The sequence below is a fragment of the Coloeus monedula genome (assembly GCF_965178545.1).
Source record: "Coloeus monedula genome assembly, chromosome: 9".
NCBI lineage: Eukaryota > Metazoa > Chordata > Aves > Passeriformes > Corvidae > Coloeus > Coloeus monedula.
The window spans coordinates 1-26,110 of NC_138789.1; the positions used below are offsets into that span (position 1 = coordinate 1).

Consider the following 26,110-nt stretch of genomic DNA (forward strand, 5'->3'; position numbering starts at 1 on the left):
GGCAGCCCCTGTGCCCACGGGAGGACTTCTCTCCCTGCAGGAGTTGATTTCATTCCAGAGCCTCAGGAGTGGCCTCTGCAAGTTCTTTTCCCTCAGGAAAGGGATGCACATCCCTGCCTTCAGGGCACCTGCAGTGGGAGCCACCTGGGAAAGCTTTCCATCAGTTGTGCAGTTCCAGCTGGCTCCCCAAAAACTCCCAACTCAATCCAAAGAGATTTCTCTGACTCTGACCTTTCATTTGAAGGCATCTCTGAGGGCATTGCTTGGCATTTCATTGCTGTGGGCGAAGCTTGCCTTGGCTTTAACACTGCTGAGGGATGATGGCCTCAGGCTGGAAGGGAAGGCATTTTGGGTGGCTGGGACATAGCTGGCAGGTGTGTGGGAGGTCAGCACTGGGAATTGCTGTCTGAGCCCCTCTGCAAACAGCCCATTCTGACATTGCCCAGTGCCAGCTGTTCCTTGGGGCATTTTTGGGGTGTCAGTGGGGTCTGTCGGGACTGAAGCATCTCTGGGTGCCTGTTCAGAGCAGCCCCTGGCCGAGGGGCCGCGGGCAGCCCTTTATCCATGTCCATCCCAGCGCTGCCCGGGCAGCCCAGTGCCCGTTCCGGGGATGTGTGTTTGGCACGCTGCGTGCCACGGGCAGGACACTGCAGGCACAGCTCCTCTCTGCAAATCCAAAGCACAAGAGCTGCTGCTTCCCTTCCTGGGCCTTCTCCTTCCCCCCATTCCCTGCCAGCTGGGACACACGGAAGGAGCACCAAGGAACACTCCTGGCAGTGAGCAGGAGTTGCTGAGAGCTCTGTGCAGCTCTGGGCCACAAAAGCTGGCGCGGCCTCAGCAGCCCCTGGGATTTTGGGCTGTGAACACTCACCTGTGGGAAAGGCCCCTCTGCAGGCAGGAGCAGCCCTGACCCTCTCCAGAAGAGCTTTGGCCGTGGAGCAAGTGAACCCTCAGGACTTGCCTTGCTCATTTCTCCCTGGAAAGGGCCATGGAACAAGCACCTTTACAGCTGTTGGGTAAATCCTGGAAAGGGCAGGAAATCAGGGTTATGGGAAGAGTTCAGTGCTGTCACACAACTGCTCACCTGTGTTGTTGCATGATCAGGTGCTGGCCATGGAGCTCTGCCCTATGGCAATTACAGGGGCTGGTGTGGCAAGCAGCATTAGCATAAAAGAAAGAGTTGTATTTGCATAGGAATGACCTTGCTGGCACTTGGCATTCCTATCCCAGGCAGGACATTGCCAGGAGCTGAGATTGGCTTGGCTGGAGCAGGCTGCTGAGAGTGCCCAGGTGTGGGTTCAGTGGCCAGAGGAGCCATTCACATAAGGGTTCGACTTGGTGGTCCTTGTGTAGCCATTGCCACTCAAGATCTCCTGTGCTCTGGAAATAAAGAAGAAACATTTTTCCCTGGCCTTTTAAAGCCAGAGGTTTTTGCAGTGGAGCGTGCAAGCCGCAGAGAAAGCGGGGGGGAGGAAGGAGAGCATCAGGTCTCAAGCGGCAGTTGTGGGATGAGCGGCTCAAGCAGCAGCGAGCCCCGGCGAGGCCCCGGTCCCACAGCGGGCGCAGTCAGAGCAGGAGCGGCAGCAGCGGCCTCGGCGCCAGCGGCCGGGCCGGGGGAGCGGCTCGTCCCGCTGCAGCCGCGCTGGTTGGGCGGGGCCGCGGCGGGCGGGAGGCCCCCGGGGGAGCGGCCCGGGGCAGGGGGAGGCGGGCGCTGCCGTGCGCAGGGGGAGCGGCGGCCTCGGCAGTGCCGGGGCTGGGGGAGCTCCGCGTCCCCGCGGGGGCTGCGGGCGGGGCCGGGCCGGGAGCGCCGGCGCTCCGGTTGCGCCAGGGGGCGCCCCACAGGGCGGGCGGCGCTGAGGGAGCGGCGGCCTCGGGGGGTGCCGGGGCGGGCACGGGCGGTCCCCGCGGCCCGGCCGCTTCCAGGCGCGATCCAGCGCCTGCTGTGGGGAAGCGCCGCCCTCCCGGCGGGCCCGGCACCGGCACGGCCCCGGCTCCCCGCGGCCGCAGCGGGAGCGTAGCCGGAGCTCCGGCGGGAGCCCAGCCCCGCGCTGGCCGCAGCCGGAGCGGCAGCGCCGGGCTCGGCGCCAGCGCCAATCCCGGAGCGGCACTTGCCAGCCGCGGCGATCCCGATGCCTAATGCCATCCCCCATCCCACCTCAGTTCTCCGAGCCCGGCAGCCGCACCCCGCCCGCCGAGAGACAAGCGGCTCGGCCCGGGACCCCCAGCAGACACCGACAGGACCCAGCCCCGAATCCCAGGGCCCGGGTCCCGTTCCCACCTCAGCGCCTCGGGCTCGGCGCAGCGCCGGGAGCAGCCCCCGGTGCCGGGCTCCGCACAGCGCTCCGAACGACGGTCCCGCCACAGCCCGGGAGGAGCAGGATGAGCATCCACCGCACAAAACGGAGCGGGCGCGGATCCGCCGGCATTTACGGGCGCGGGCGGGGCGGGGCGGGCCCGGCACAGGTGTGAAGGGCGGGGTCCGCACAGGTGCGCGGGGCCCCAGAGCGGCTGCGCGGGGCGGGGCCGAGGGGATTTAAGCCTCGGGAATCGGCGCCGCCGCCATTTGCTCCCTCGGCGCTCGGTGGGAACGGTTGTGGCCGACCGGGCTCTAGATCTCTGTATTTCCATTTTTCTATGTCTCTGTAGTTCTTTTCCTTTATATTTGTGTTAGTTTGTCTTCTTCTAACCCTTCTCCGTTCTCCTCCCTCTGCCTCCCCTCCCCCACCCCCTACACCCCCCCCCCTACCCCCCCCCCTCTCCCCCCTAGCCCTCCCCTCCCTCCCCCCCCGGCCCGGTCCCCCCCATCCCCCCTCCCTGTCCCCCTACACACCCCAACCCTGCCCTACCCCTCCACCCTCTCTCCCCTTCTCCACCGTTCCTTCGCCCCCATCCCGGGTCCCCCCTGCCCCCTCACCCTGCTCCCCTTCCCCTCCCAGTTCCCCCCACCTGCCCTCAATCCTCCCCCTCCGTCTCCCACCTTTCCTTCCCCCTCCACCTCCCCGTGTTCCTCTTCCCTCGTTTCCCCTCTGCACCTTGACCCCCCACTTGTGCTCCGTCCTCGTCTTCCCCCCGCCTCCTTTCCTGTCCCCCCATCCCACCTCTCCCTGCACACCCCGAACCCCCCACCTGCGCTCCTTCTTTGACCCCCTCTGCTCCCTTATTCCCATCCTCTGTCCCGTCTTTCCCCCGCAGCCGTGGGGCTCGGGGCGCCGGAGAATAAAGCCCAGAGGGCCGGAGCCCGGCGCCCCTGCCCTCGCTGGAGCCCCACACGGGCCGGGCCCGCTCGGCGGGTCCCCCGTGCAGTACAAAAACAGTGCCGGGGCTCCGGCTTTCCACACATCACACTGGGGATCCCCTCCTCAGGAGGGGTTCCCGGGGGGGTGGTGGGTTTCGGGGAGGGTGGTGGGTTGGGGTGGGCCCCCTCCTCAGGAGGGGTTCCCGGGGGGGTGGGTGGGTTTCAGGGAGGGTGGTGGGTTGGGGTGGGCCCCCTCCTCAGGAGGGGTTCCCGGGGGGGTGGTGGGTTGGGGTGGGCCCCCTCCGTAGGAGGGGGTCCCGGGGGGGTGGGTGGGATGGGCCCCCTCCGGAGGAGGGGGTCCCGGGAGGGGGTCAGGGTGGGCCCCCTCCGGAGGAGGGGGTCCGGGGGAGGGGGGTGGGGCGGAGGGGGGACTTTCCCCCCCTCCAGTCCCCGCCCCCTCTCCCGGACCCCCTCCTCCGGACGGGGCTCACCCCAGCCCCCTCCCCGGGACCCCCTCCTCCGGACCGGGGCCTCGGGGAGGGGGGTGGGGGGGGAAGCAGAGGGGGGGGGTCACGTCACTCTGTGGCATGAACAGACATAGAGACCACAGGCCAAACCAACAGCCCCTCCCTCCCCCCGGGGCCCCGGTCCGGAGGAGGGGGTCCCGGGGAGGGGGCTGGGGTGAGCCCCGTCCGGAGGAGGGGGTCCGGGAGAGGGGGCGGGGACTGGAGGGGGGGAAAGTCCCCCCTCCGCCCCACCCCCCTCCCCCGGACCCCCTCCTCCGGAGGGGGCCCACCCTGACCCCCTCCCGGGACCCCCTCCTCCGGAGGGGGCCCATCCCACCCACCCCCCCGGGACCCCCTCCTAAGGAGGGGGCCCACCCCAACCCCAACCCACCCCCCTCCCCGAAACCCACCACCCCCCCGGGAACCCCTCCTGAGGAGGGGGCCCACCCCAACCCACCACCCTCCCCAAAACCCACCACCCCCCCCGGGAACCCCTCCTGAGGAGGGGATCCCCAGTGTGATGTGTGCAAAGCCGGAGCCCCGGCGCTGTTTTTGTACTGCACGGGGGACCCGCCGAGCGGGTCCCCCGTGCGAGGCTCCAGCGAGGGCAGGGGCGCCGGGCTCCGGCCCTCTGGGCTTTATTCTCCGGCGCCCCGAGCCCCGCGGCTGCGGGGGAAAGAGGGAACGGGGAGGGATGAGATGGGGTAGGGAGAGGAGTCGGGGTGGGTTGGGGAGAACGAGGGGGGAAGGGAAAGGTCGGGTGAGGGGGAGGGATGATGGTCAGAGGAGGAGGAAGAGAGGGGAGTCGGGTTGGGGAACGGGGTACGGAGAGGGGAGAAAGGAGGGGTGGGGGAGAAAGGAGGCGGGGGGGGTCGGGGATGCACAGGGGAGCAGGGAGAGAGGGTGGGGGGGCGCTGGGGAGAGGGCAGGCAGGGGGCTGGGAGAGACAGGGAGGGTGTGGGGGAGAGAGAAAGAAACTGGGGGGGGTAGGAAAGAGGTGATAAGCGGGGGAAGAAGGAGGAGGATAAGGGCAGGAGAAACAGGGGGAAGAAAGACGGGGAAGAAAGAGGGGGAGCGGGGGCCTCTCCCGGGCCACGCCGGGGGAGCCCGGCCCGGCCGCAGCCTCCCCGAGCTCTGAGGGAGCAAATGGCGGCAGGGGCGATTTCGGGGACTTAAATCACCTCGGCCCCGCCCTGCGCAGCCGCCCTGGGACCCCGCGCACCTGTGCGGACCCCGCCCCGCGCACCTGAGCCGGGCCCGGCCCCGCCCCTGAAGCCGCCCCCGCCCCCGGCCCCGCTCGGCCCCGCCCCAGAGCCCCGGCCCCGCCCGGCCCCGGGGCCCGCCCTGCCCGGCACGGGGGCGGCTCCATCGCTCGGGGCCCCGCCCCTCTCTCCCGGGCCGGGCCCGCCCCGCGCACCGGGGCCGCACCGGGGCCGCTCTCGGGACCCTCCCCTCCGCTGACAGACACCGCCCCGCTCGCTCCCGCTCCTTGCCACGCTCGGCAGCCACCGAGGCCGCCGCCCTCTCGGCTCAGCCGGCACCGGGCGGCAGCAGCGCCGCCCAGCTCAGCCCGGGGGCAGGCACAGAGCACAGGGAAAAGCCGGCTCCGGGCGCTCTGCAGCTCCTGCAGCCCGAGCGTCTCGGCTCCTGCGGCCAGGCGCTTGCTGCTTTCCTTCCTACAGAAAAACGCCGGCTCCTTATTCTCAAAACCTGCGGATCTCTATTCCCAGCTTCTTATATTGCTGTATGCGACAGAGTAGACAGAGAGGGCTGGCTTATTTCCAAATGAATTTACATCTAAATCAGTAGCATTTGCCTATAGACGTAAAAGTGAAGAACTTAACAGGTTTTAGTATTCTGCACACAGCCCTCGCTGGGAGGAATGGTAAAAAGTTAAAAACAAATGAAATTTTAAAAGTAGAAAGTTAGAAACAAAGTTACAACGGCAGAAATTTAGAAACAAACAAAGAGGTAAAATACAAGAAACAAACAAATTTCTAAAGGGAGAAAGTTGAAAACAAACAAAGTTAGAAACAAACAAACAAAAAAATTAGAAACAAACAAAATTAGAAAGGTAGAAATTTAGAAACAAAGTCAGAAAGGCAAGTGTTGAGCCTTTGACAGGGTACCCCTCCTTCTCGGACCAGGGTGAAAGAGCAGAGGAGGCTGCTGTTCTGCTAAGTTCTTTATTTCACGGTCTCACAGCTGTCTTGAAGGCAGAGTTCGAATGGGGTTACATGATACAGCCAAGCAGCAGCAGCAGGCAAAAACAGCTTCTTCTATATGCTCCATACACTCTATTTTTTCTTATAGAAGTGTGGATTCTATTTGTTCATTGACCAGTAAGATTAACACACGATTCTAGTTTTCCTTAAACCCATCCCGGTCTAATTCTAACAGTCGTAAGCCTCACACAAGTGTCATCTGCCCTTGTTCCATAAGGAATCTCTCTACAGACAGGGAGTTGTCACCGGCCCCGTGCTCATGGGCTGCAGGGGACACCCGCACTGAGGAGGAAATGGAAATGGGAAAGAGGGAACTGCAACCTGATGGGACGCACCTCTGGCACCACATTTCCTCTTCTTCCTGCTGTCCTGGAAAACCCCAAGTAAATCCGGTCCCTCAGACCTTGCATCCCTGAACACCAGGAGAGCCGGTGTTTTACCCAGATCCCAGTGCCCTGCACGGCTGCGCTGACACGAGCACAGGCCGATCGCTCCGCCCAGCACCATCCCTCATTTTCTTCCCATTGCTCCCCAAGCGGCCCCAAACCACCCCAGCGTGTCTGTGCCGGGGCCAGGGCCTGCCCCGACCAGAGGCTGTCACCCAGCCCTGCACCAGCTCCCACCACTGGGAGAGCTGGGAATGCACTGAGAGCTCGGCTCCCCGGGCTCCCCAGCACCCAAACCAGTCCTCAGACACACAGAAATGCCCAACCTGCCCCTCTGGGCACAGCCAAACACCACAATTCCATCATCCCCAAGCAACTCTGGCACTTGCCTCTTCACCTCGGCTCATTTCCAGTAGCCGGGGCTGGGACCGGGCTGTCAGTAATAGCATTCCCTAGGCAGTTCATCCCAGCGCAGAGGAGAAGAGGAGCCTGTCCCTGACCCACACCATGGGCAGGACAAGGGGGGCCCTAGCTGGCTTTGCCTACTCCAGCACCAAAGCTCTTGGTCCCAAAGATGGGGCGAGTTCAGTGGTTTTTCCTGTCCTGAAAGAGAGCAGAAAAGGGAAGTTAATCCCACTGTGGAATCCAAGACTCCTGCATTTCCTATTTCTGCTCTGATTGCTCACCGTGGAGTTTTATCCGTGGAAAAAAAAAGGAGAATGACACCATATCAAATAAAAAGTGCCCTTTTCCAGCATTTTTATTCCAGGCATTAAAAGGATGCTCATTTCTCTTCTAGCATTGTTTCCCTCATTTTAGGAGAACCGTTTTCATCCCAGGCCCCACTCGTCAGTTGTTCGATCCTCTGGCACTGGATTTGGACAAAGGAAGGGACGCACCTGGATCGCAGGAAATCACTGAGAGAAACCCTTCCAAAACGTGACAGAGAAAAACAACAGGAGATGCAGGAAGACACATCCCTCATTTGCACGTCTGCAAAGCTTTTCTAAAGACTTCTCTGCATCTGGATGCTCTTTGCTCTTGGCTTTCTTCACAGGAATGCATTTGCTGCTAAACACGTCTCAGACCCTTACCTGATCGGGATAAGGTGGGATGGAGATGAAGACTCCCACAGGGAAGAGCCAGGGAGATGCAGGGCCTGGGAACATCAAGGACGGAGAAGAGAAGGAACAGGGATTGTTTCTCTTGTTTAGAGCCAGCAGTGCTGTGAGCTTGGAGAACACACGGCACCGCAGGGATCCAGGGCAGGAGCGGGATAACTGCGGGATAAGGGGAATCTGCTCCCACTCCAGGGCTGTGCCAGGGAAGGAGGGGAATTTTTTAGTGCCTTCATTACACACAAAAACCAAACCCAGCACCACCGAGCTGGACTTTCGTGAGCTGCAAAACAAAGTGGCCCCTGGCCTTTGGGGGAACACAACCTCACCGAGTCACGGAGCCAGGGGATGACACTTGGGAATGATCCTTGCTGCTGCCTGCAGGCAAATCAGATGAGGGAGCCACAGGAGCTGTGGGGTTTCCTGCTCTTCCTGCAACGCCATCGGTCCAGACCAGGAGACCTTTCCTGGAACAGATCTTCCCTGTAAAGGGAGCTACACCAAAGCTCAAGCCCTCATTTAGAGACCCTTGGAAAAGCAAAGGTGAGAGGGGATTACCTGGAGCCCCAGGGGACCGAGGCGAAGGCGATGAAGAAGCAGACAGCAAAGTGCTTCCACTGCTTCTCACTCCAGCAAAGGGAACATCCCTGGAATTTCATGTCCAGTGTCGCTCCCAAACCCCAGAGGTGAACCCACACGTACTCCAGGACTGATCTCCTTCAAACTTCCAGCAGCACAGACTCACCGGGAGGAACTGCAATCCAAGGACACACATCAGCAACCGTCTTCCCGCTTGCCGCTCTCTCCACATTTTCCCTTTCCAGTGGGTGCAGGTGCCACCCCCCAGAGGCAGGAAAACTGCCTTGCAATCCAGTACAAAACCTGCCTGGAAAGCCCAGGATGCCCGGAGCCAGCAGCCGTTTCTCCTGGAGCTCCTGCTGACAGGCATTTGAAGCCTGCTGTGCCTCACAGCTGCTTTTCTGCCAAGGGCATTCCCACCTTTTCTTTTTTAGCCCAAAGAAAGGTTTGCAAAGCTGAGTTTTGTGAGAAGTGCTTCATATTTGGATTATTCTTAACTTGGAGTTTCCCTTGGCACCAAAATCAGGGGGTAAACCCAACATGGCCTCAAAGGGCCATAAGATCCCAGATATCCAATCCCCAGTTCCCTCAGGATTGGTTCATTAAAGCTTTTCAGGGGTAATTTGGCAAACTTCAGGGTTTGGTGATTTCACCATCAAAGCAACATGAAACCTGTGCAAAAGGAACTTAACTAAAGCTGGCTAAAAGTGGTCCCTGCTGATGACTCATTAAAACACCCCCTTAAAAAGGAGCTAGGGCTGATTCCATACTCACAAACCCCCCTTGCCACGAGCGGCGCTCTCTGCCCGCCAAGGACACGGCACCGGGCAGGGACATTTCTCCCACTCCCCGGCAGAGACCTCCTCCTGCCACATCCAGGGAACCGCAGCCGCTCAGGGAACACCAACTTGGTCCTGGCCTGGGAACAGGACAGGGACAAGGAACACTTTGAAGTCATTCCCACCTCGGTGCTGTCCAGACCTGGCAGAAAGCGCTTCCCACACCTCTCCTGGAATTCTCTTCCCCGGCCCTTCCAGCTTCGGACGGCTTCTGTGGGAGCCTCAAGTTTCGGTGCAGCTCAGAAGCTGCACGCGCCTAAAGCATCCCCACGGGAACGCGAAGCTTCCCTCGGGCATTTCGTTTCTTTATCCCAAATATTCTCCCCACTCAGCCACAACCTAGAAAGAACAAAAGGGAAAAGAAGGAAGACCAATTAATTCTGACAGAAGGAGTCTTGACTATCCCAACACACTGCCAGGTGAAAAAACATCCCTGCCCCTCTAACAAACCCCTCTGATACTGTCTCCATTCAGGATCAATTATTTAAACGCTGTATTAAGGAGCGTAAGAACACAACGCTTGGAATTCTCAAAAAAGGCTCAGCTCGGCTACTCCAAGCACTTTCCCACCCGGGGAGCTGAGCTGTCCCAGATTTAAACGCCACGTTTGATCCAAATCCGACAGAAATCTGATCTTGTTTGGCTACTGAGCTTTCCCAAAAGCTCTGCAGTCAAGCCTGGAAATCCTCACTGAAGCTTTGCCATGTCACATTGGGATTTACCCTTGGGAAAACCCCACTCTGAGCACTTGGGTTTCAAGAGGTTGCACCCGATGTTACAGACACAGAATTCCTGTGGCGTTTGGCATTTCCTGCACCTCCAAACACGTGAAAAGAATGAAGTGCAGAGTCCCAAGGCTCCATTATTGCCATTCTCCTCACATCCCTTTCCTCAGCTGCACGTGGCTTTGTGCCTCCTCTGAAGGGCTGGAAAGGAATTTCTTCGGTTTTCAGCTTTTTCTCTGAGGCGGCCCAAAAGGCAAACAGGAAAAAAACCCCCCAGAAGTGCACAAAATCCCAGCCCCTCCCAAGATGCAGCTCCTCACACCAAACCTTGGGAGAATCCCTGGTGCTTCCAACACCGCTGCAATCCCACCTGGAGCTGAGCTTACAGGGTGCTCTGCCTAATCCACATGCAAGCCTGGATAGCCCAAAGCCTGCAAGAAAAGAGGAGGCAAAGTGAAGGGGAGAGGGGGGGAAAAACGGAAATTTGGGTTTTTCCTGTGTTTGCAACAGGATTGAAGGGCAGGATGGAGAGGTTTCGTGGAAAAGAAGTACCAAAGGCTGCTTCATTGCCAGCAATTAGCGCTGCTCAGGTTGAATCCAAGAGGACAAATGCACCAGGATCAAACAGGAGCGGCCGACAGGATGGGTTATGACACAGATCTGTGAAGCTGGAGCCTTCTTTCTTCTCCTGGGCTCTCCCAGAAATTCTCCATGGCTGGATGTGCTCCCGCTCTCCCCGCTGGGATAGCCCGGCTGACTGGTGAGCCTAAAACAAGAAAGTGATGCAGTGATCCAAGTGTTTTTCCTGAGGAAATGACATATTCTCTGGACCTGGGATAACCCATATCCCATGGCCTTCTCCAGGAAGGGTCCCAGCTGGATATGGTCTCCCAGAAAGGATTCCATAGGGGCTCACCTTTTGCCTGGAGCTTGGCTGAAGTCCTCAGCAATGCCAGGGAATGTGGCCATTGGAGGCTTTGGGCAGATTTGGCTCATTTGCCTTTTTAGGCTTTGCTTCCTTCTCTCAGCCTTCCCACTCGATTGTGGCCTCCGAGGAATACGTAAAATCCCATTCCATTCCTATTCTTTCGGACAATTTTTTGTACCGTCCCTGTACAAAACGAGGCCCCCTGTTCGGATGCTTTTCCCCACCGTTCCCCGGCACTTTTATCTGCCGGTGCATTCCCTGCGTTGCTTGGGCTCTTCCCAGCTCTCTGAGCTCCTTCACAAGGCAGGAGATCGATTTGGCCCAGGAACTAAACCCTCCCGAGGAACTGTCTGATGCCATCTCCGCATTTGACACCTGATCCTTGTGCTCAAAGGATCCCTCTTTCTTCCCTTCAGCCAATTCCAAGGCTCGCTGCCCCCAGCTGCGATCAGGCCCCAGCCTGATCCCTGCAGTCTTCCCTGCCGGGATCCTGCTCAGGAATCCATGGGCTACAAATGTAAGAATTCATTCTTCCCACCCCTGCCCAGTTCCAAAGGATTTGGTGTCTGCCTTACCCGGCTGGAGCCTGCTTCCAACTCTGTTCTTGCTGCTTCTGCTGCTTTCCAGTTCCCAGGAATTCCACCGATGGAGCGACAGCGTTTTCCAGCTCCGCCAGGATTCCCTCTGCTGCGTTTGGGTGCTGGAAGGATATCAAAACCAGGCTCTCTGGGGCTTTACTATCAGGAAATTACATCCCCGGATTTGTTCATTTCCAAATATTATCTCTTCCCAACAAAGCACTGGGCATCCAAGGAATACAGAAAGTGATGGGCTGACCACTGCTTACTCCTCTGGAATGCCAGAGCTTGGAAAAAAAGGGCACTTGAGGCTTCTCCTGGTGCTGCCCGTGAGGTGTATTTTACTTGAGAGCCCCTTCCCGTGTCTTTCCCTGTATCCACCAAAAAATCCACCCCTTCATTCCCCAGCTGCTTGCTTCCTCCCTCTTTTCCTGTATCCAACAGAATTTTAACAGGTCAATAGTCCCCTCTGCAAGAGCACCTTTCATTCCAAACCTAAGAACAAACCAATCACTTCCCTTCCACCGTCCTTATTAGGATTCCACTGAGAGCAGTGGATGGAAAATGATCCTCTCCTGGTCCCTGCTGGATTCCCGGAGCAGGGATCCTTTCCCTCTTTCCCCCCACCACGGTGCCCTCCTCCCCCTCCCGCCCCACCCCACACCCTTTTCAGGCTTTGTTCCACAGCTTTTGCCTCCAGGCCTCAGATCCTTTCGTTCTCCAGGAGCTCCCAGCAGCTCCACAGCCTTCCCGCTCCCATCCTGACCATTTCTCCGGGAATGGAGCTCCACATTTCAATTGCCTTCTCTTTTCTCTGACAATTCCCACCAATCCAGAAGACCTAAAGCTGACACAAGGAACACTCGGTGCCCACAAATCCAAACCCAGACCCGGCCATCCCCAAACCAGCAACTCCCGGACAATTTGCGTTCATTCCAACCTAACACTGAGGACTCACCCAACCCTTCAAAATTCCCAAGAAATATCCTGTTGCCTTCACAGCTCCCAGGGGATTCTGCTTCGTGCTCACACGAAGGATTTGGGACTTCCCTGAAAAAACCCGTGCAGGGCACGCTGGAATCCCCGATCCCGTGAATCCGGGGAGCGTTAAAAGCTCGGTCCAGCCTGGGCCCCCGGAAATTTTTGCCAAGTATCCCCCAAGTCCTCGGGATAACAGAACTCTCTGGTACTGCATTTTTGGCGTTGGAAAGCCTGGAATTCCTTTATTCCTAGTGCTGGGCTCTGCATATGGCTGAGAAAATCCCGGCCTCCACACAGACCCAGATTCCAAACTTTTGGATACATTTCAGCAAGCCGAGAAATTCACCTTCCCTACTTCTTCTTAAGGGCATCCTTCTCTTCCCTTACCCGGCGTGCTCTCTCCCACTGGGGGTGGGTTTTCCCCTTCCCATGCTAATTAGTCCCTACTTCTAGGAGGTTTAGGTACCTTTCTTCCCTGGGATGGATTTCTTAACACAGCTACCGAGGCTTTGGGAGTCTCCTTTATCTTCTACTTTCTGGATCCATAAATGCCACAATCCAGACGCCCAACTTCAACAAGACATCCTTTCTACCTAAAAACACACACTCTCAACTCTTAGATCTTTTAAAGTTTTACCCCCGCAAAATTCCCCTATTTTTCCACCACTGAATTCCTCAGTCCTGCTTCCAAGGATTTCTTGAATACCACGGGGCTTTTCTCAAGATTTACCCCCACGACCTTCCCTACGTGCCCACTGCTCATCACCTCATTTTTCCCTCAATGGGTTCGTTCTCCACCCCAGAGAGTTTGTCAAGTGTTGCCTCCAAAATGTTCCCCATCTCTCCACTACTGAGTGCCCCATTTTGCCTCCAAAATATTCAATCTGTCCCCTCCAGATTGCATCCACCTTTACCCCCAACGTTTTACTTCCTCTACAATATTGATTCAACCTTTTCCACCCCAAAAATCTGCATTCTCTCCCTTAAACAGCACCTCAGCTTTTCCCTCAAAAATGCCCCAGAGGGAAACTCAGATTCAGCCCCCAAACTCCCATTTTCCTACACAAACAGTTCTTGTGGCCCCTCTCAATTCCCCCAGGCTTTCAGCTCAAGGAAGAACTGGAAGCCCATTCCCTCATCTCCACCCTTGTTTTGCTTTCCTGGAAAACCTTGTGATCCCACACTTTCTCCAAGAGATCTGCTGGGAGTACTGGAAGGTTTGCTCTCTCAGAGCGCCAGGGGGCTTTACAGCACTTGTTCCTCTGCATCTTTACCCTTTTATCAGCTTTCCCCCGGAACGGTGTTGTGGGAGAAGCTTGGAACTACCAGAAATGGATCGCGTTCACATTTTTTCCCCACCAGTTTTTATCTGGTTTCAAATTCCTGGAATTACCCTCAAATGTGCCCTAGAACACTGCTGTGAAAGGATCAATGAGAAGAACAGCCGGAAAGCAGAAAACCACCTCCAGCAGCAGCCACAATGATCCCATTTCTCTTCTTACCTGGTCCTGCCAGAGCTCCCAACAGCCATTCCCATTCCGAAACAAGAGCTATGGAAGACATTCCTGCTGTCCGTGAGGGTGAGGTGGCAGTTCTGGGTGTTCTTTGCTGTGGAATCAGACAACAAACAGAGTGTAAATGATCCTGGTGGTCCCTTCCAAGCCAAACCAGCCCGTGATTCCATGCGTGGATCAGCACCTGTCCCAGCTCCATTCCAGAAACCTCCTCCCACTAACCCAGAACTTTCCTTTTTCTGCTCAACATCAGGGGTTTGCTGCCGAGTGCCCCGGGCAGGGGACGCCTCAGCCTTCCCTGGGACCGCAGCATTCCCTGGGCTGCCTCAGCATCCCCTGCGCTGCTGTTCCACGCCCATCCCGTGGTCCAGCGCCTGCGCGGGCTGCAGTGCCGGGCTCTCCCCACGGGGCGGCAGCACCGGGAGCGAGCAGCCCCGGCCGGTCCCGCTGTCTCGGGGCAGCTGCGCCTTTAACCCGCCCTGAGCCGGCGGGGCCGTGAACACAGCGGGCACAAACCCCACCGCTCCCCTTTATTTCACCCTCAGAGGCACAGGATCGCAGCATTTCCTGGGCTGCAAGGGACCCACAGGGAGCATCGAGTCCAAATCCTGGCCCTGCACCCCAAGAATCCCACCCTGTGCCCGAGAGCCTTGTCCAGACCCAAACTCTGCCCCCAAGATCCTGAAAACACAGCGGGGCTGGGAGAAGGATGACCACGGAGGATTTTTTTATACAGATCTCCTTGCACGATCGTTAAATAATATTATTAGACAGTCCATGAACGCATCCCTGTGCCGGGACAGCCACCCCTGTGCCGGAACACTCATCCCTGGGCCGGAATACCGATCCCCCGCGGCCCCCACCGTCCGCTCGGGGCTGTCCCCGTTCCCCGCTCACCTCCGAGCCCGGAGCACCCGCGCCGGTGCCCCCGGCCCGGCAGCGCTGCTCCCCGGGCTCCCCGCCATTGCCGCTCCTGGCGAAGAAGGGCGGAAGTCACCGGTACCGCACCGATGTGGCTATTCGACCTTCTCAAGATGGCGGCCGGAAGGACCCCCCCCCCCCCCCCGCTCCGTCTATTCGACTGCCTGAATGCTCCCGCCTGCCCCAGGCGCCGCTGACCCCACAGTCGGTGTCCGCGTAGCGGGAAACGCCTCAGAAAATTGCGCGCAGGCGCTGGGCTGGCGTCGGCGTCGGCGTCGGCGTCGCGTTCAGGCAGCCGAATAAACGCAGCTTGGGGGGGGGCTTCCCTGCCGCCATATTGAGAAGGTCAGAAAACAGTGCACACGGCCGCCATCTTTAGTGTGGCAGTGACGACACTTCCGCCCTTCGCCGCCATCTTGGGTGCTGGCAGAAGCCACTTCCGGTCGAGCCGCCATCTTTAGTGTGGTACACTTAGGGCCCCCGCCGCCCCTCACAAGGGCTTCTGCGTATTCGGCTGCCTGAATCCGGCCCGGACTCCGACGCCGGCCCCGCGCTTTCCGCGCGATTTTCCGCGGTGCTTCCCGGTGCGAGGACACGGCTGGTGGGGTCAGCGGCGCCGGAGGCGGGCGACGGCTCCGCGACCGGCGGCAGGCATCGGCAGCGACACCTCTCGCAGGGGGCCTACTGCGTCCGCCATCTTGAGTGTGGCGGAAGTGTAAACCACCCTCTGCAAGGTCCTGGCAGATAATAAAAATAATAAAATAAAATAAATACTGTCATATTCTAATAAAAACGTCACTTAACGCCGTCCCGAGAGCGCGGAACTGCGCCTTCCTTTCCGAGCCGCCCCCTTGAGAGCGACACGCGGGCGGCTCGATTCCGACCGTGCCCGCCCGGTGCCTCCCGCCCGGGTCGCGCTGCGACCGCGCCTCTGCTGCCCGGCAAAACCGGCCCCGCCGGGCCGCCCCCCGCGCTGTCATTCCCCGCGGTCGCCGCCCCGCACGGCGCCCGTTCCTTTCCATAGCTGTGGCCCCGCTCATGCACGGCCGTGTCCCTTGGCGCTGCGAACCGCCCTTCGCCCCTCCCCTCCGCTGACAGACCCGGCCCCGCTCGCTCCCGCTCCTTGCCACGCTCGGCAGCCACCGAGGCCGCCGCCCTCTCGGCTCAGCCGGCACCGGGCGGCAGCAGCGCCGCCCAGCTCAGCCCAGGGGCAGGCACAGAGCACAGGGAAAAGCCGGCTCCGGGCGCTCTGCAGCTCCTGCAGCCCGAGCGTCTCGGCTCCTGCGGCCAGGCGCTTGCTGCTTTCCTTCCTACAGAAAAACGCCGGCTCCTTATTCTCAAAACCTGCGGATCTCTATTCCCAGCTTCTTATATTCCTGTATGCGACAGAGTAGACAGAGAGGGCTGGCCCATTTCAAAATGAATTTACATCTAAATCAGTAGCATTTGCCTATAGACGTAAAAGTGAAGAACTTAACAGGTTTTAGTATTCTGCACACAGCCCTCGCTGGGAGGAATGGTAAAAAGTTAAAAACAAATGAAATTTTAAAAGTAGAAAGTTAGAAACAAAGTTACAACGGCAGAAATTTAGAAACAAACAAAGAGGTAAAATACAAGAAACAAACACATTTCTAAAGGTAGAAAGGTTGAAAGTTAAAAACAAAGTTAGAAACAAAATAAAATTAAAAACAAAGTTAGAAAAGTAGAATTTTAGAAACGAAATAAGAAAGGCAGAAGGTGTTGAGCTTTTGACAGGGTACCCCTCCTTCTCGGACCAGGGTGAAAGAGCAGAGGAGGCTGCTGTTCTGCTGAGTTCTTTATTTCACGGTCTCACAGCTGTCTTGAAGGCAGAGTTCGAATGGGGTTACATGATAAAGCCAAGCAGCAGCAGCAGGCAAAAACAGCTTCTTCTATATGCTCCATACACTCTATTTTTTCTTACAGAAGTGTGGATTCTACTTGTTCATTGACCAGTAAGATTAACACACGATTCTAGTTTTCTTTTTCTTAACCCATCCTGGTCTAATTCTAACATTCGTAAGCCTCACACAAGTGTTAGATCTGTATTACACAGATTTGCACATACAGTTTCGATCAGCTCTTATTGTTTACGTGAACACTCCATCTAAAAAATGTGAACAGTCTAATTCTATCTAGATTTTGTCTTAAGTAAAGAATTCTGTGAAAAGGTAACACTGCTGCAGCGAGAGCTGTGTTTAAGATCTCTGCTACAGCTTTTTCAGGTTTAAGGCACTTAGCATCTATTTCTACTAAAAGTTAAAAATCTGTATTTCTATTGCACTTTGGTGTGGCTTCATGGATGTCAGCTTGTCCAAAGGTTTTAATTCAAACCTAGTGCTTTGGCTTCCCTCTGGGCCTGAGGCCAGAGGAGCCTTCACTCTAACAAGAAGGTTAGAAACAAAGTTAGAAAGGTAAAAGTTAGAAAGTAAAAAACAAATTTAGAAAGGCACAAAGTTAGGAATGTAGTGTTAGAAACCAACAAAGTTAGAAAGGTAAAAATGGGGAGAAAAACAAAGGTATAAAGTTTCAAAGTTCCAAACAAACAAAGGCAGAAAGGGACAAATCTAGAAAGTTAGAAACAAAGGTAGAAAGAAAGGTAGCAACAAAAAGGGTAGGAATGTAGGAAAATAGAAACAAGCAGAAGTAGAAAGTTAGAAATGTAGAAAGTCAGAAAGGTAGAAACAAACAAAGACACAAAGTCAGATGTAGAAAGTTAGAAACAAACAAAGGTAAAAATGAACAAAGGTAAAAAGAGGGAAAACTTAGAAAGGTGGAACAAAGTCATAAAAGTAGAAACAAAAAAGCTAGAAAGGCAGAAGGTCAGAAGGGTAGAAATGAACAAATGCAGAAAGGTAGAAACGCAGAAATGAACAAAGGTAGAAATGCAGAAAGTTAGAAATGAAGAAAAATGGAAAGATAGAAAGTTCGAATGGTAGAAACAAACAAACGTATCAAGTTAGAAATTGAGAAAGGTAGAAAGCAACAAAGGTAGAAAAATAGAAAGGTAGAAATGCACAAAGGTAGGAAGTTGGGGAGGCAGAAAGTGCAGAGGCTGGCAGCAGCCATTCCAGCCTTAACGAGAGCCCTGTGTGGAAGAAGAGCAACTTGTTCCATTGATCTTCACTTTGCTAAGGGCCTTCTGCTCTCCTGGGAAAGATGCAGAGCAGGCAAATGGCTACAGGTAGAAGCACCAGGTGTGACTGTTCTTCCTTCACCTCCCAGAAAGCTGGGGGGTTTCATGTTTGAGTCAGTGGCCTAGAAGGGGCAGAAAGTCTGCCCTGACAAGTCTGTGGGCAAGGATCTGTTTTGTCTTTCCCTGTGCTCATTCCCAAAACTCTCTTAAAACTTTCCCAAAATAGAAACACAAAGCCTGGGGCAGATCGTGCCTGAAGAAAGAGTGGTCTCTTGTTTTATTCCAAGCTGCTACAGAAACAAACAAAGGTAGAAAGGTAAAAATGAACAAAGGAGGGAAGGTGAGAAAGGTAGTTCAAAAATCAAAGTCAGAGAGAGAGAGAGAAAAAAAGTCAAAGTCAGAGAGAAAGAAAGAAAGTCAGAAAGAGAGAAAGAAAGTCAGAGAGAAAGTGAGAAAGTCGAGAAAGTCAGAGAGAAAGAAAGAAAGAGTCAGAAAGAAAAATAGAGAGAAAAAGGAATAGAGAAACAGAAGAATAGGGTTTGAGAGAAAAAGAAATCGAGTTTAAAAGAGAATTAGTGTTGAAGAGAAAAAGAGAAACTGAGAAATAGAGTGACAGAGACATCCAGAAACAGTTAAACAGCAAGAAAAAGATAAAGAGTTAGAAAAAGTCAAGTGAGGAATAGACTGAAAAGTAAAGCAAAGCAGAGTAGCAAAGCAAGAAATACGGCGAAAAAATTACTAAACCACACCAAAGGAAGAGAGCAACCAAAAGGGGGGAGGGGGGGTATCTTTATTAGGGTTTATTCAACTTGATTGAACGAGGGTTTTTTATTTACACTTCAGCAAAGCAAGTGGAAATAACAACATACACAAGCACAAGCACAAATACAATCCATATGCACACTGGTCAAAGTCCAATTGACATACAGAGCAATATGTGCAAGTGCAGCAGCAAACACCAACACAGAGCAACACAAGCCAACCCCCTATCAGTACAATGGAACAATTGTTCTATTTCTGGAAAATGCATTGCATTTTATTGTTCCAGGAAACCCAAAACAACAGCAGCACAGGGAGAAGAAAACACTCATCCACCACACACCTCCTTCAGCTGACACACAAACCCACCCTCGCTCTCGTCTCGAGAGCACCCCATGGGAACGCGGTTCCCGGGAGCCCCAAAATCATCCCGCCTGACAAATCCCCGGCACGGTCGGCACCCAAACCCTGGCGATGAACGGCACCTCACAGACCGGCCGGGTCCCAGATAAACAAACCCAGCCGGGAGGGAAAACATCCCCAGACAGCGCAGCTGGGTTGTTTTTACTCTGAGTTTAAAAAGCAGCTGAAAAGCCTGAAAGGCAAAACTCACACACACAAGGTTAGGACCATTCCACACCCGCACTCTTCTCGCAGGCAGACAGACACAGGCACACACACACACAGTCACACACCCTTCAGCTTACACCCTGACTGCAGCCCTTACTCCAAACATCCCAGCCATGGAGATGCTCCGACACAGCTTCTGGATGCCGCTCCTCGACGTCGAACGGCGCGCGCCGGGAAAATCGGCAGCGTCGGTGACCGCGGAGATCCGGAGCCGCCTCGGGGACCTGCGAGACAACGGGAGGCGGTCAACGAGACGCCGAGGGCTGGGAGTTATTCCCACACCGGGCCCGTAAGTCTTCTGCCCAAAAACCCATGAAAAAGAGATGAACCACTAAGTTTTATAACTCTTCTACTTAACCGTGACCCTACGTGCCGGGGCAGGGCAGCTCAAACCCAGAAAGCACACAGGGAAGTGTTTTACCGTGTACAGCCCCGTGAAACAGAGTGGGCCGAGAGGCAAGAACTAAAACGCAGGGGAAAGCAGGGATTAGATACAATAAAATGTTGGTAGGGCCTTTTTTAAGCTGAACCTAAGTCGATCACTACATCAGGTTGAACTCTATGTTCACTTCCAAAGACATATGTCTTTTCAAATCCAGATTTGCAATTTTAGGAAAACAGGAGCTCCGTGCTCAACATACCTGGACTCCTGGCCAGTGGACAGGTGTGACAGAGCCCCAGGTCACAAAAAAGAACAGCAAAACACGTGATCACATACCCTTGTACAGGAAACAATATCAAAGTGAGACCAACTTGGAGCAAGTCTGGATCATTCCCATAAGGGTTACCAGGAGGGTTTCTCTGGTCTTTCTCTGCAATGGGACTCCCCAGCTGAAGTACAGAGCAGGATGACAGTAACATTTTAGGGTAACTTCTGTTGTATCCCTTCCTAATCCCTACTAGAATACATAATAATGATTTGATGCATTGCCTTTCTACCTTGATTTCTGTTACTGCTTCTTATCCATGTAGTTCATTCCCCTTACTTGCTTATCATCCATATAATAAATAAGCCTATCCCAAAAGAAGTCACTCTTTTCTTCTGATCACTTCACTAACAGCACTAAGTAGCAAAAGAATACTTCCCTTCCTCTGGCAAAGAGCTCTCCTTCTCATCCAGGTGCCTGTGGCTGAAACTGGAATTCCACCTCCAAAATGCCCTATGTCCAAGGTTAATAATTGCCAAGGAAATTCCCCACCAATCATAAGCAATCACCTATAACTTCTCCTCTGGAATCGTTACTGTTTTGGCTTTCTGTGCAAGTGTTTCAGACATCCATTGAGGCTTCAGGGCCTTGCTCAGGTTGCTTATGGCTCACCCTGACAGGCCCAAGCCAACTCCAACTACCCAGAATTTCAGGGCAATATTGATGCAGTTCATAAATGCTCCCCTTCCCTGCAAGTCAGTCCTTCACTGCACATCCAGGGAGCGGATTTACTCCATCCTTTGTACTCAAGAGCACCTCTCCAGCACAAATCCCACCTCTCACAGACACAAACCAAACAGAAACCTACTGCAGGTGTTTGCATTGAAAGTACAATTCTTAGTACATCTGGCTACATGATTAAAACACATGCATGCATTGATGTCATAGAGGGAAAGCTTTTCAGCGGAGAAAACAGCCATTCTGGTAGCATCCTTGGATACACCTTCAGAAAAAGCAGAATTAGCACCAATTCCTAAGACTCCCGCTGAGGAATCCAGCCTTCCTTGGAACACCCAATGCAGCAGACACTGAAAAAGGAGGGAAAAAGCCAAGCCTGGAGTGGAAAAATAGAACATAAATACACCAGCCTTTCAAAAACCTTCACAGTGCAATAGTGGGAACCAGTCACATTTACTCTTTCCTTGCTTTTTGTGATTACACAAATATGAAATAGAAACATGTTACACACAATGCAGAGCTAGGATTTCACAGGTGTTTATTTTGGCAGCCTGAATGAAAAACGCCTCTTCCTAACACTAACACGCAGCCCCGTTTAAATCCATACTTAGCCCAGGGGCAGGGCATATCACCCCTCTCCCTACCACAGGCGGCTGGTGCAGACAGGAGAGACAACCCAGGCAGGCAAGGCCCAGCAGGTATCATCTCCTGGCACCAAAAGGTCTGCCAGCTTAAGAGTTGTGGGAAGAGATAAAAAACCAGAGGTGACCAAAAGGCCTGGTTTCACACTGTAAAAGTAGTACAGGTTGTCAGGAGGCAGAAGTCTCTTACACGCTCCCTGGGAACGGGCAAGACAATTTCTCCCTGAAGCCCGGACGCAACTTCGTGGTCATTTCTCCAGAAATTGAGGGAAAGGATTTCAATGCGTGCCTCTTCAACCATTTGGTGGTAAGGGACATTGGATCCTAAGTTCTGCTATTTCTTAGCTAGCTGAAAATTTAATGGTACATTTAACCCTGTGCATATAATACTAGTGGTCCCTTTTGTCTTATTCCTTACTGTAGTAATAGTCTCTTTTAAGTCTCACATCTGTTAGTTTTGTGTCCATTCACTAAATAATTCATTCTATAATAGACCAAATCGGCCATCATTAAAGAACTTACGAATGAGAGCGGCTCTTGGCGTGCTGGCCACCTCCGTAACGTGCCTGCCTGCTACCAGAGGCCTGGGCAAAAGGCAGGGACTTCTTTAAACCCACATCATCCATTCAGTACATTCTGGAGCAGTCAAATGAATATTATGAATGAATATTATGAAAAGACGGAAGGGGAGGGGGTTGGAGGGGGGTGTTACCCTCAATTCAAACCCATAAAATGGAAACACCCGTGCCCTCCCCTTCCATTTCAAATGGAACACGTGGATTCCCGGTCAATTGATACCCCTAGCACCGCAGAAAAGGCAGGTTTTCCTTCAATCAATACCCTTAAAATCCTAAGTGAAGGGGAATCTCAACCAGTTCAAACACAGACAATAAGGGAAGACGAGCTTCTGCCCTCAATTTAAACTCCTTCTGTCCTCGTAACTTGGATTTTCCAAGTCCCCTCCCCTCACCCAAACAGCCTCTGCAAGCTTGGGGGGGTCACAGCATGCACTCCAGGGGACCTGGAGGAACAAGAAAATAGAAGCAGAAGCTCGTTATTGTACAGGTGGGTGTTCCACCCCCAGGAAGGCCCAAGTTATCCAGGGACCTTCCCAGACCACTTCCCAGATCCCATCAGGGTGGACTGCAGTGAAAGACGGCACGAACCCTGTCTGCAAACACATGCACCCCTACGTGCGTACACAGGGTTTATTTCAGAACCGTGGGGCTGCGACGGAAAGCAGCCATGCAGCCCTTTGGTCCTTGCTACCTATCGCAATACAGCAACAACAAAGTATGAAATGATCACTTAGAGAAACATAGAAGGGAAGAGAAAGTTTTACAACTTGTGCAAGTTGTGTCAGGGAGGGCCATTAGCAGGAGAAGAGGCACCATCTCTCCTTGCAGCATTTGCCTCTTACCCCCTTCAAAGCCCCATCTGCAGCCTCCAGGCAGCGAGAGTTCACCCCCCTCCCCGTCTCACGCGCACGGGCCATTCCACACCCAAAACCTTCCCTGGACCCGGCCCAGCACCCTGGCCCTCCACAAGTGGGCAACTCTCAGAGCCATCACTCAGCAATAGTCCAGCGTCTCTCAGGGGCTTGAGCCAAACAGTTGCAGCAGCCTGGAACTCCCTAGGAAGAGGAACACACGAGTTCTGCACCCACGCAACGGAGGAGCTGCCCTGGCCCAGCTCTGCCTCCTCTGCCAGCAGCAAGGTAGGTGCAGCTCTCACCCACCTGGTTTCGTTCCAAACCTAATAACAAAGGAATGATTTCTTTTGACCTTCATTATTAGGATTCCACCAAGAGCCAGTGTTTGGAAAATGATCCGCCCCTGGCCCCTGCTGGATCCCTGGAGCAGGGATTCTTTCCCTCTTTCCCCATGGTGTCCCCCCTGCCCTGCCCCCTTTTCAGGCTTTGTTCCACAGCTTTTGCTTCCAATCCTCAGATCCTTTCCCTCACTCCAGGAGCTCCCAGCAGTTCCACACCCTCTTTTCTCCCATCCTCACCATTTCTCCAAGAATGGAGCTGTGCATTTCAATTCCCTTCTCTTTTCTCCAACAATTCCCACCAATCCAGACCTAAAGCTGACACAAGGAACACTCAGTGCCCACAAATGCAAATCCAGACCTGGCCATCCCTAAACCAGCAACCCCGAACACACAATCCTGGACCATTTGCATTAATTCAAAACTAACATTTAGGACACAGTTCAGGCTGCAGCACAACGTCAGTGCAGACAAACTCTCCACAGGAACTGTGGGATTTCCTGTTCTTCTTGCAGTGGCATTTATGGCTGAGCAGCTCAGAACAAGGCCTGAGCACACAGGACTGGAGAATAAATACCCAGCAACAACCTCTGTGCTTGGCAGGGGGCTGGGGCATCCCAGTCCAGGCGACTGGCTTCTTTTCCTTTTCTTCACTGCAATTAACCTGTAACAGGGACTTCTGAATCCATCCATCCAATGAGACACATTTCCTGAAACAGATCCTCCATATAAACAGGAACAGAAAAGCTCACTGCGACATTCAGAAACCCTTCAGCAAAGCACTTGCAAAAGCAAAGGTAGTGTGGGATTACCTGGAGTGCCAGGGTGTGGGGTATGCCCAGCCCCTGCCCTGGAGGGATCTCTGCTGAGATAAGAGATTTTGCAATCGCCCAGCAGAACTCCCTGGAAAGGCAACCACTTCTTTGGTCACGGTGAGAAAAGACAGACCCACAGTCCTTTAGGAGACCCTATGCAGATCCTTCGTAACCCACTGGCCTGTACCCATCCCAGATCCTCTGTAACCCATTGGTCCTTTACCAATCCCCTGTATCCCTATAAAAGCAAGCCCTCTGGCCCCTGTGGCTCAGAGAGGGTTCTCGTCCCTGGCTTTCCCCTTCGTCGGAGGGGACCCACAATAAAGCTACCTCTGTGCAAAACCAGCCACACGAGTGTCTTGTCTCTCTCTCTGGTCTGGCTTGGCCTGGAGGCCGCCCTGCAGAGCTGAGCTGGAATCACGAGCTGATAATCACTAAAGAGCTGACAGTCTCTGCAAGGGCCCTCCTGCCAGCAGCCGAGGGAAGACACCGGGCCTCGGGAAGGCGATTCCTTTCGGGACCATCTCCCCGGGCCGGTCACCTCTTCCTGGGTCAGAGCCACTGACCCCATCCCCAGCTGTTATACCAGGGAACCCAAGTGAAGGGGGGAAACCGGCCCACGGCAAACAGCTGCCACTGCTTCACACTCCAGTCACTCTGCAAGCACAGCTTCCCTGGAATTTCACCCTCAGCATCTCTTCCAAGCTCAACAGGGGAACAAACAGGTACTCCAACATCTCCTTCCTTTGTTCTTTGGGCAGCACAGACCCCCCAGGAGGAACTGGAACCCAAGGGTAGATCTAAACATGGGATTCCCATTTGCCACTCTCTCCACCTTTTCTCCAGCTTTTCCCTGGGCTGGGAAACAAAAGAAAACCAACATTTAAAAACCGGCCTTGAGGTGTCTTGAGGATGCCCAGGCCTGGGAGAAAACCCTTCCCACCACCCTCTTGGCCTTTTCCCACTCTGAGGATCTGCAGAAATGCACATCCAAATCCAAGTCAGGCGCGCTGGGATGTTTTCTGCACACCAAACGTCACAGCTCTGAGCACCAGGAGCCTGAAGATGCCCTGGATTGCAATTTACAGCCTCAGTGAACCCTGCACAGGACAGCCAAGTCGTTTGTGTGCAGAAGAAAAAGAAGTTGCTATTTTTAGTAGTTAAAATACTCGTGGGAGTTATTGTCTGCTTACACCCGTGGGCTTCATAGGGCCTCCCATACTTACGGATTTATCAGAAGAAGCAGTTTCAAGTTCCTTCCTTTTGGAGCCCAATTCCAAATGGGAAACTTCTCACGAGTGCTCCTGAGAGAGTCAAGTGGAACTTCAGGAGCTCAGGAAAGCGACTCCCTCCCCTGAGTCCTGTCTCACCTGCCCGAGCAGCCGGTGCTTTTATACCACCTCTCCCTGCTTTCCACGTTCATTTAAATGTAAGAAACCTGCACGTTCTCGCTCCAGCACCAGCCGCGTCTTCCCTGCGCCCGCACACTGCCGCCCCTGCTCAGGCGCTGCTCCCCTCGGTTGCGCTGCCCCTTGCCACGGGGCCGAGGTGGGACAAACTCCAGGTTCTGTTTCCCAGGAAAGGCTCTGCAGGGAGGTCCCGCCGTGCCGCCCGCAAGCCCCGGCCCCGGCCCCAGCCCCAGCCCCGCAGCTCCTCCCCGGCTCCGCGCCCGCGCCGGGACCGCCTTCACCCCGCGCAGCCCCCGCCGCCCGCTCCCGCCCGGCTCTGCTCCGGGGCCGCCCCCCCTCGGGTCTTTTCCCGGCACACGCTGCGTCGCCGTTCTCCGCTCACTTTCCACCCCGCTGCAGCCACAGCAACAGCCGCCCTCCTCCATTGTCACCACAACCCTCGCCTGGCGCTTCCAAGCCGCTCCCGGGCACCGCGGCGGCTCCGCACGGCCGGGCCGGCCCCGCGGAACGGCGCCCGCAGCATGCGCAGCGCCGCCCGGCTCCGCCCCGCCCTTGCACCCCACAGGACGCGTCAATGCGCATGCGCTGCCCCTCGCACAACACTGCGCATGCTCACCGCTGTCACCGCTACGTGACACAGGGCGGCGGCTGGGCAGGGGCTCCTCCCCTCCCCGGGACCCCGCGGCGGGGAGAGCGGCCCGGAGGCTGCGGGGAGAGCGGCCCGGGGGGCGGCGGGCACGGCTGCGCCGCGGTGAGACTCACAGACCCACCGCAGCAGCTGCCTGTACCCCCCAGCCCCAGTCCTCATTGCGGCCCCTCCACTCCCGCAGCTGCTGCTCCCCTGGAGACACCTTGAAGCAGGAGGGTTCCTGCTGTGGCACATAACGCTATCCCCAGAGGATGTGTCCCTGTCCACTGACCCCCTCGGGCCTTGGACCCGTCCTGTAACCGCGGTACCTTCCTCCTGCTGTACCTGCCCACCTCGAACCGAATCCACGGCACCCGGGCCGCA

The 26,110-nt window shown here is 55.2% G+C and overlaps 1 long non-coding RNA gene across 1 annotated transcript; it reads right to left on the minus strand.

Moving 5' to 3' along the window:
• Positions 1-18,999: 18,999 nt before the first annotated feature.
• On the minus strand, positions 19,000-25,592 carry LOC309576376. Its single transcript, XR_014226673.1, has 3 exons — positions 25,481-25,592; positions 24,916-24,993; positions 19,000-19,302 (listed from the first exon to the last, which is right to left on the minus strand). It is a non-coding gene; the product is annotated as an uncharacterized lncRNA (long non-coding RNA).
• Between the last annotated feature and the right edge of the window lie 518 nt (positions 25,593-26,110).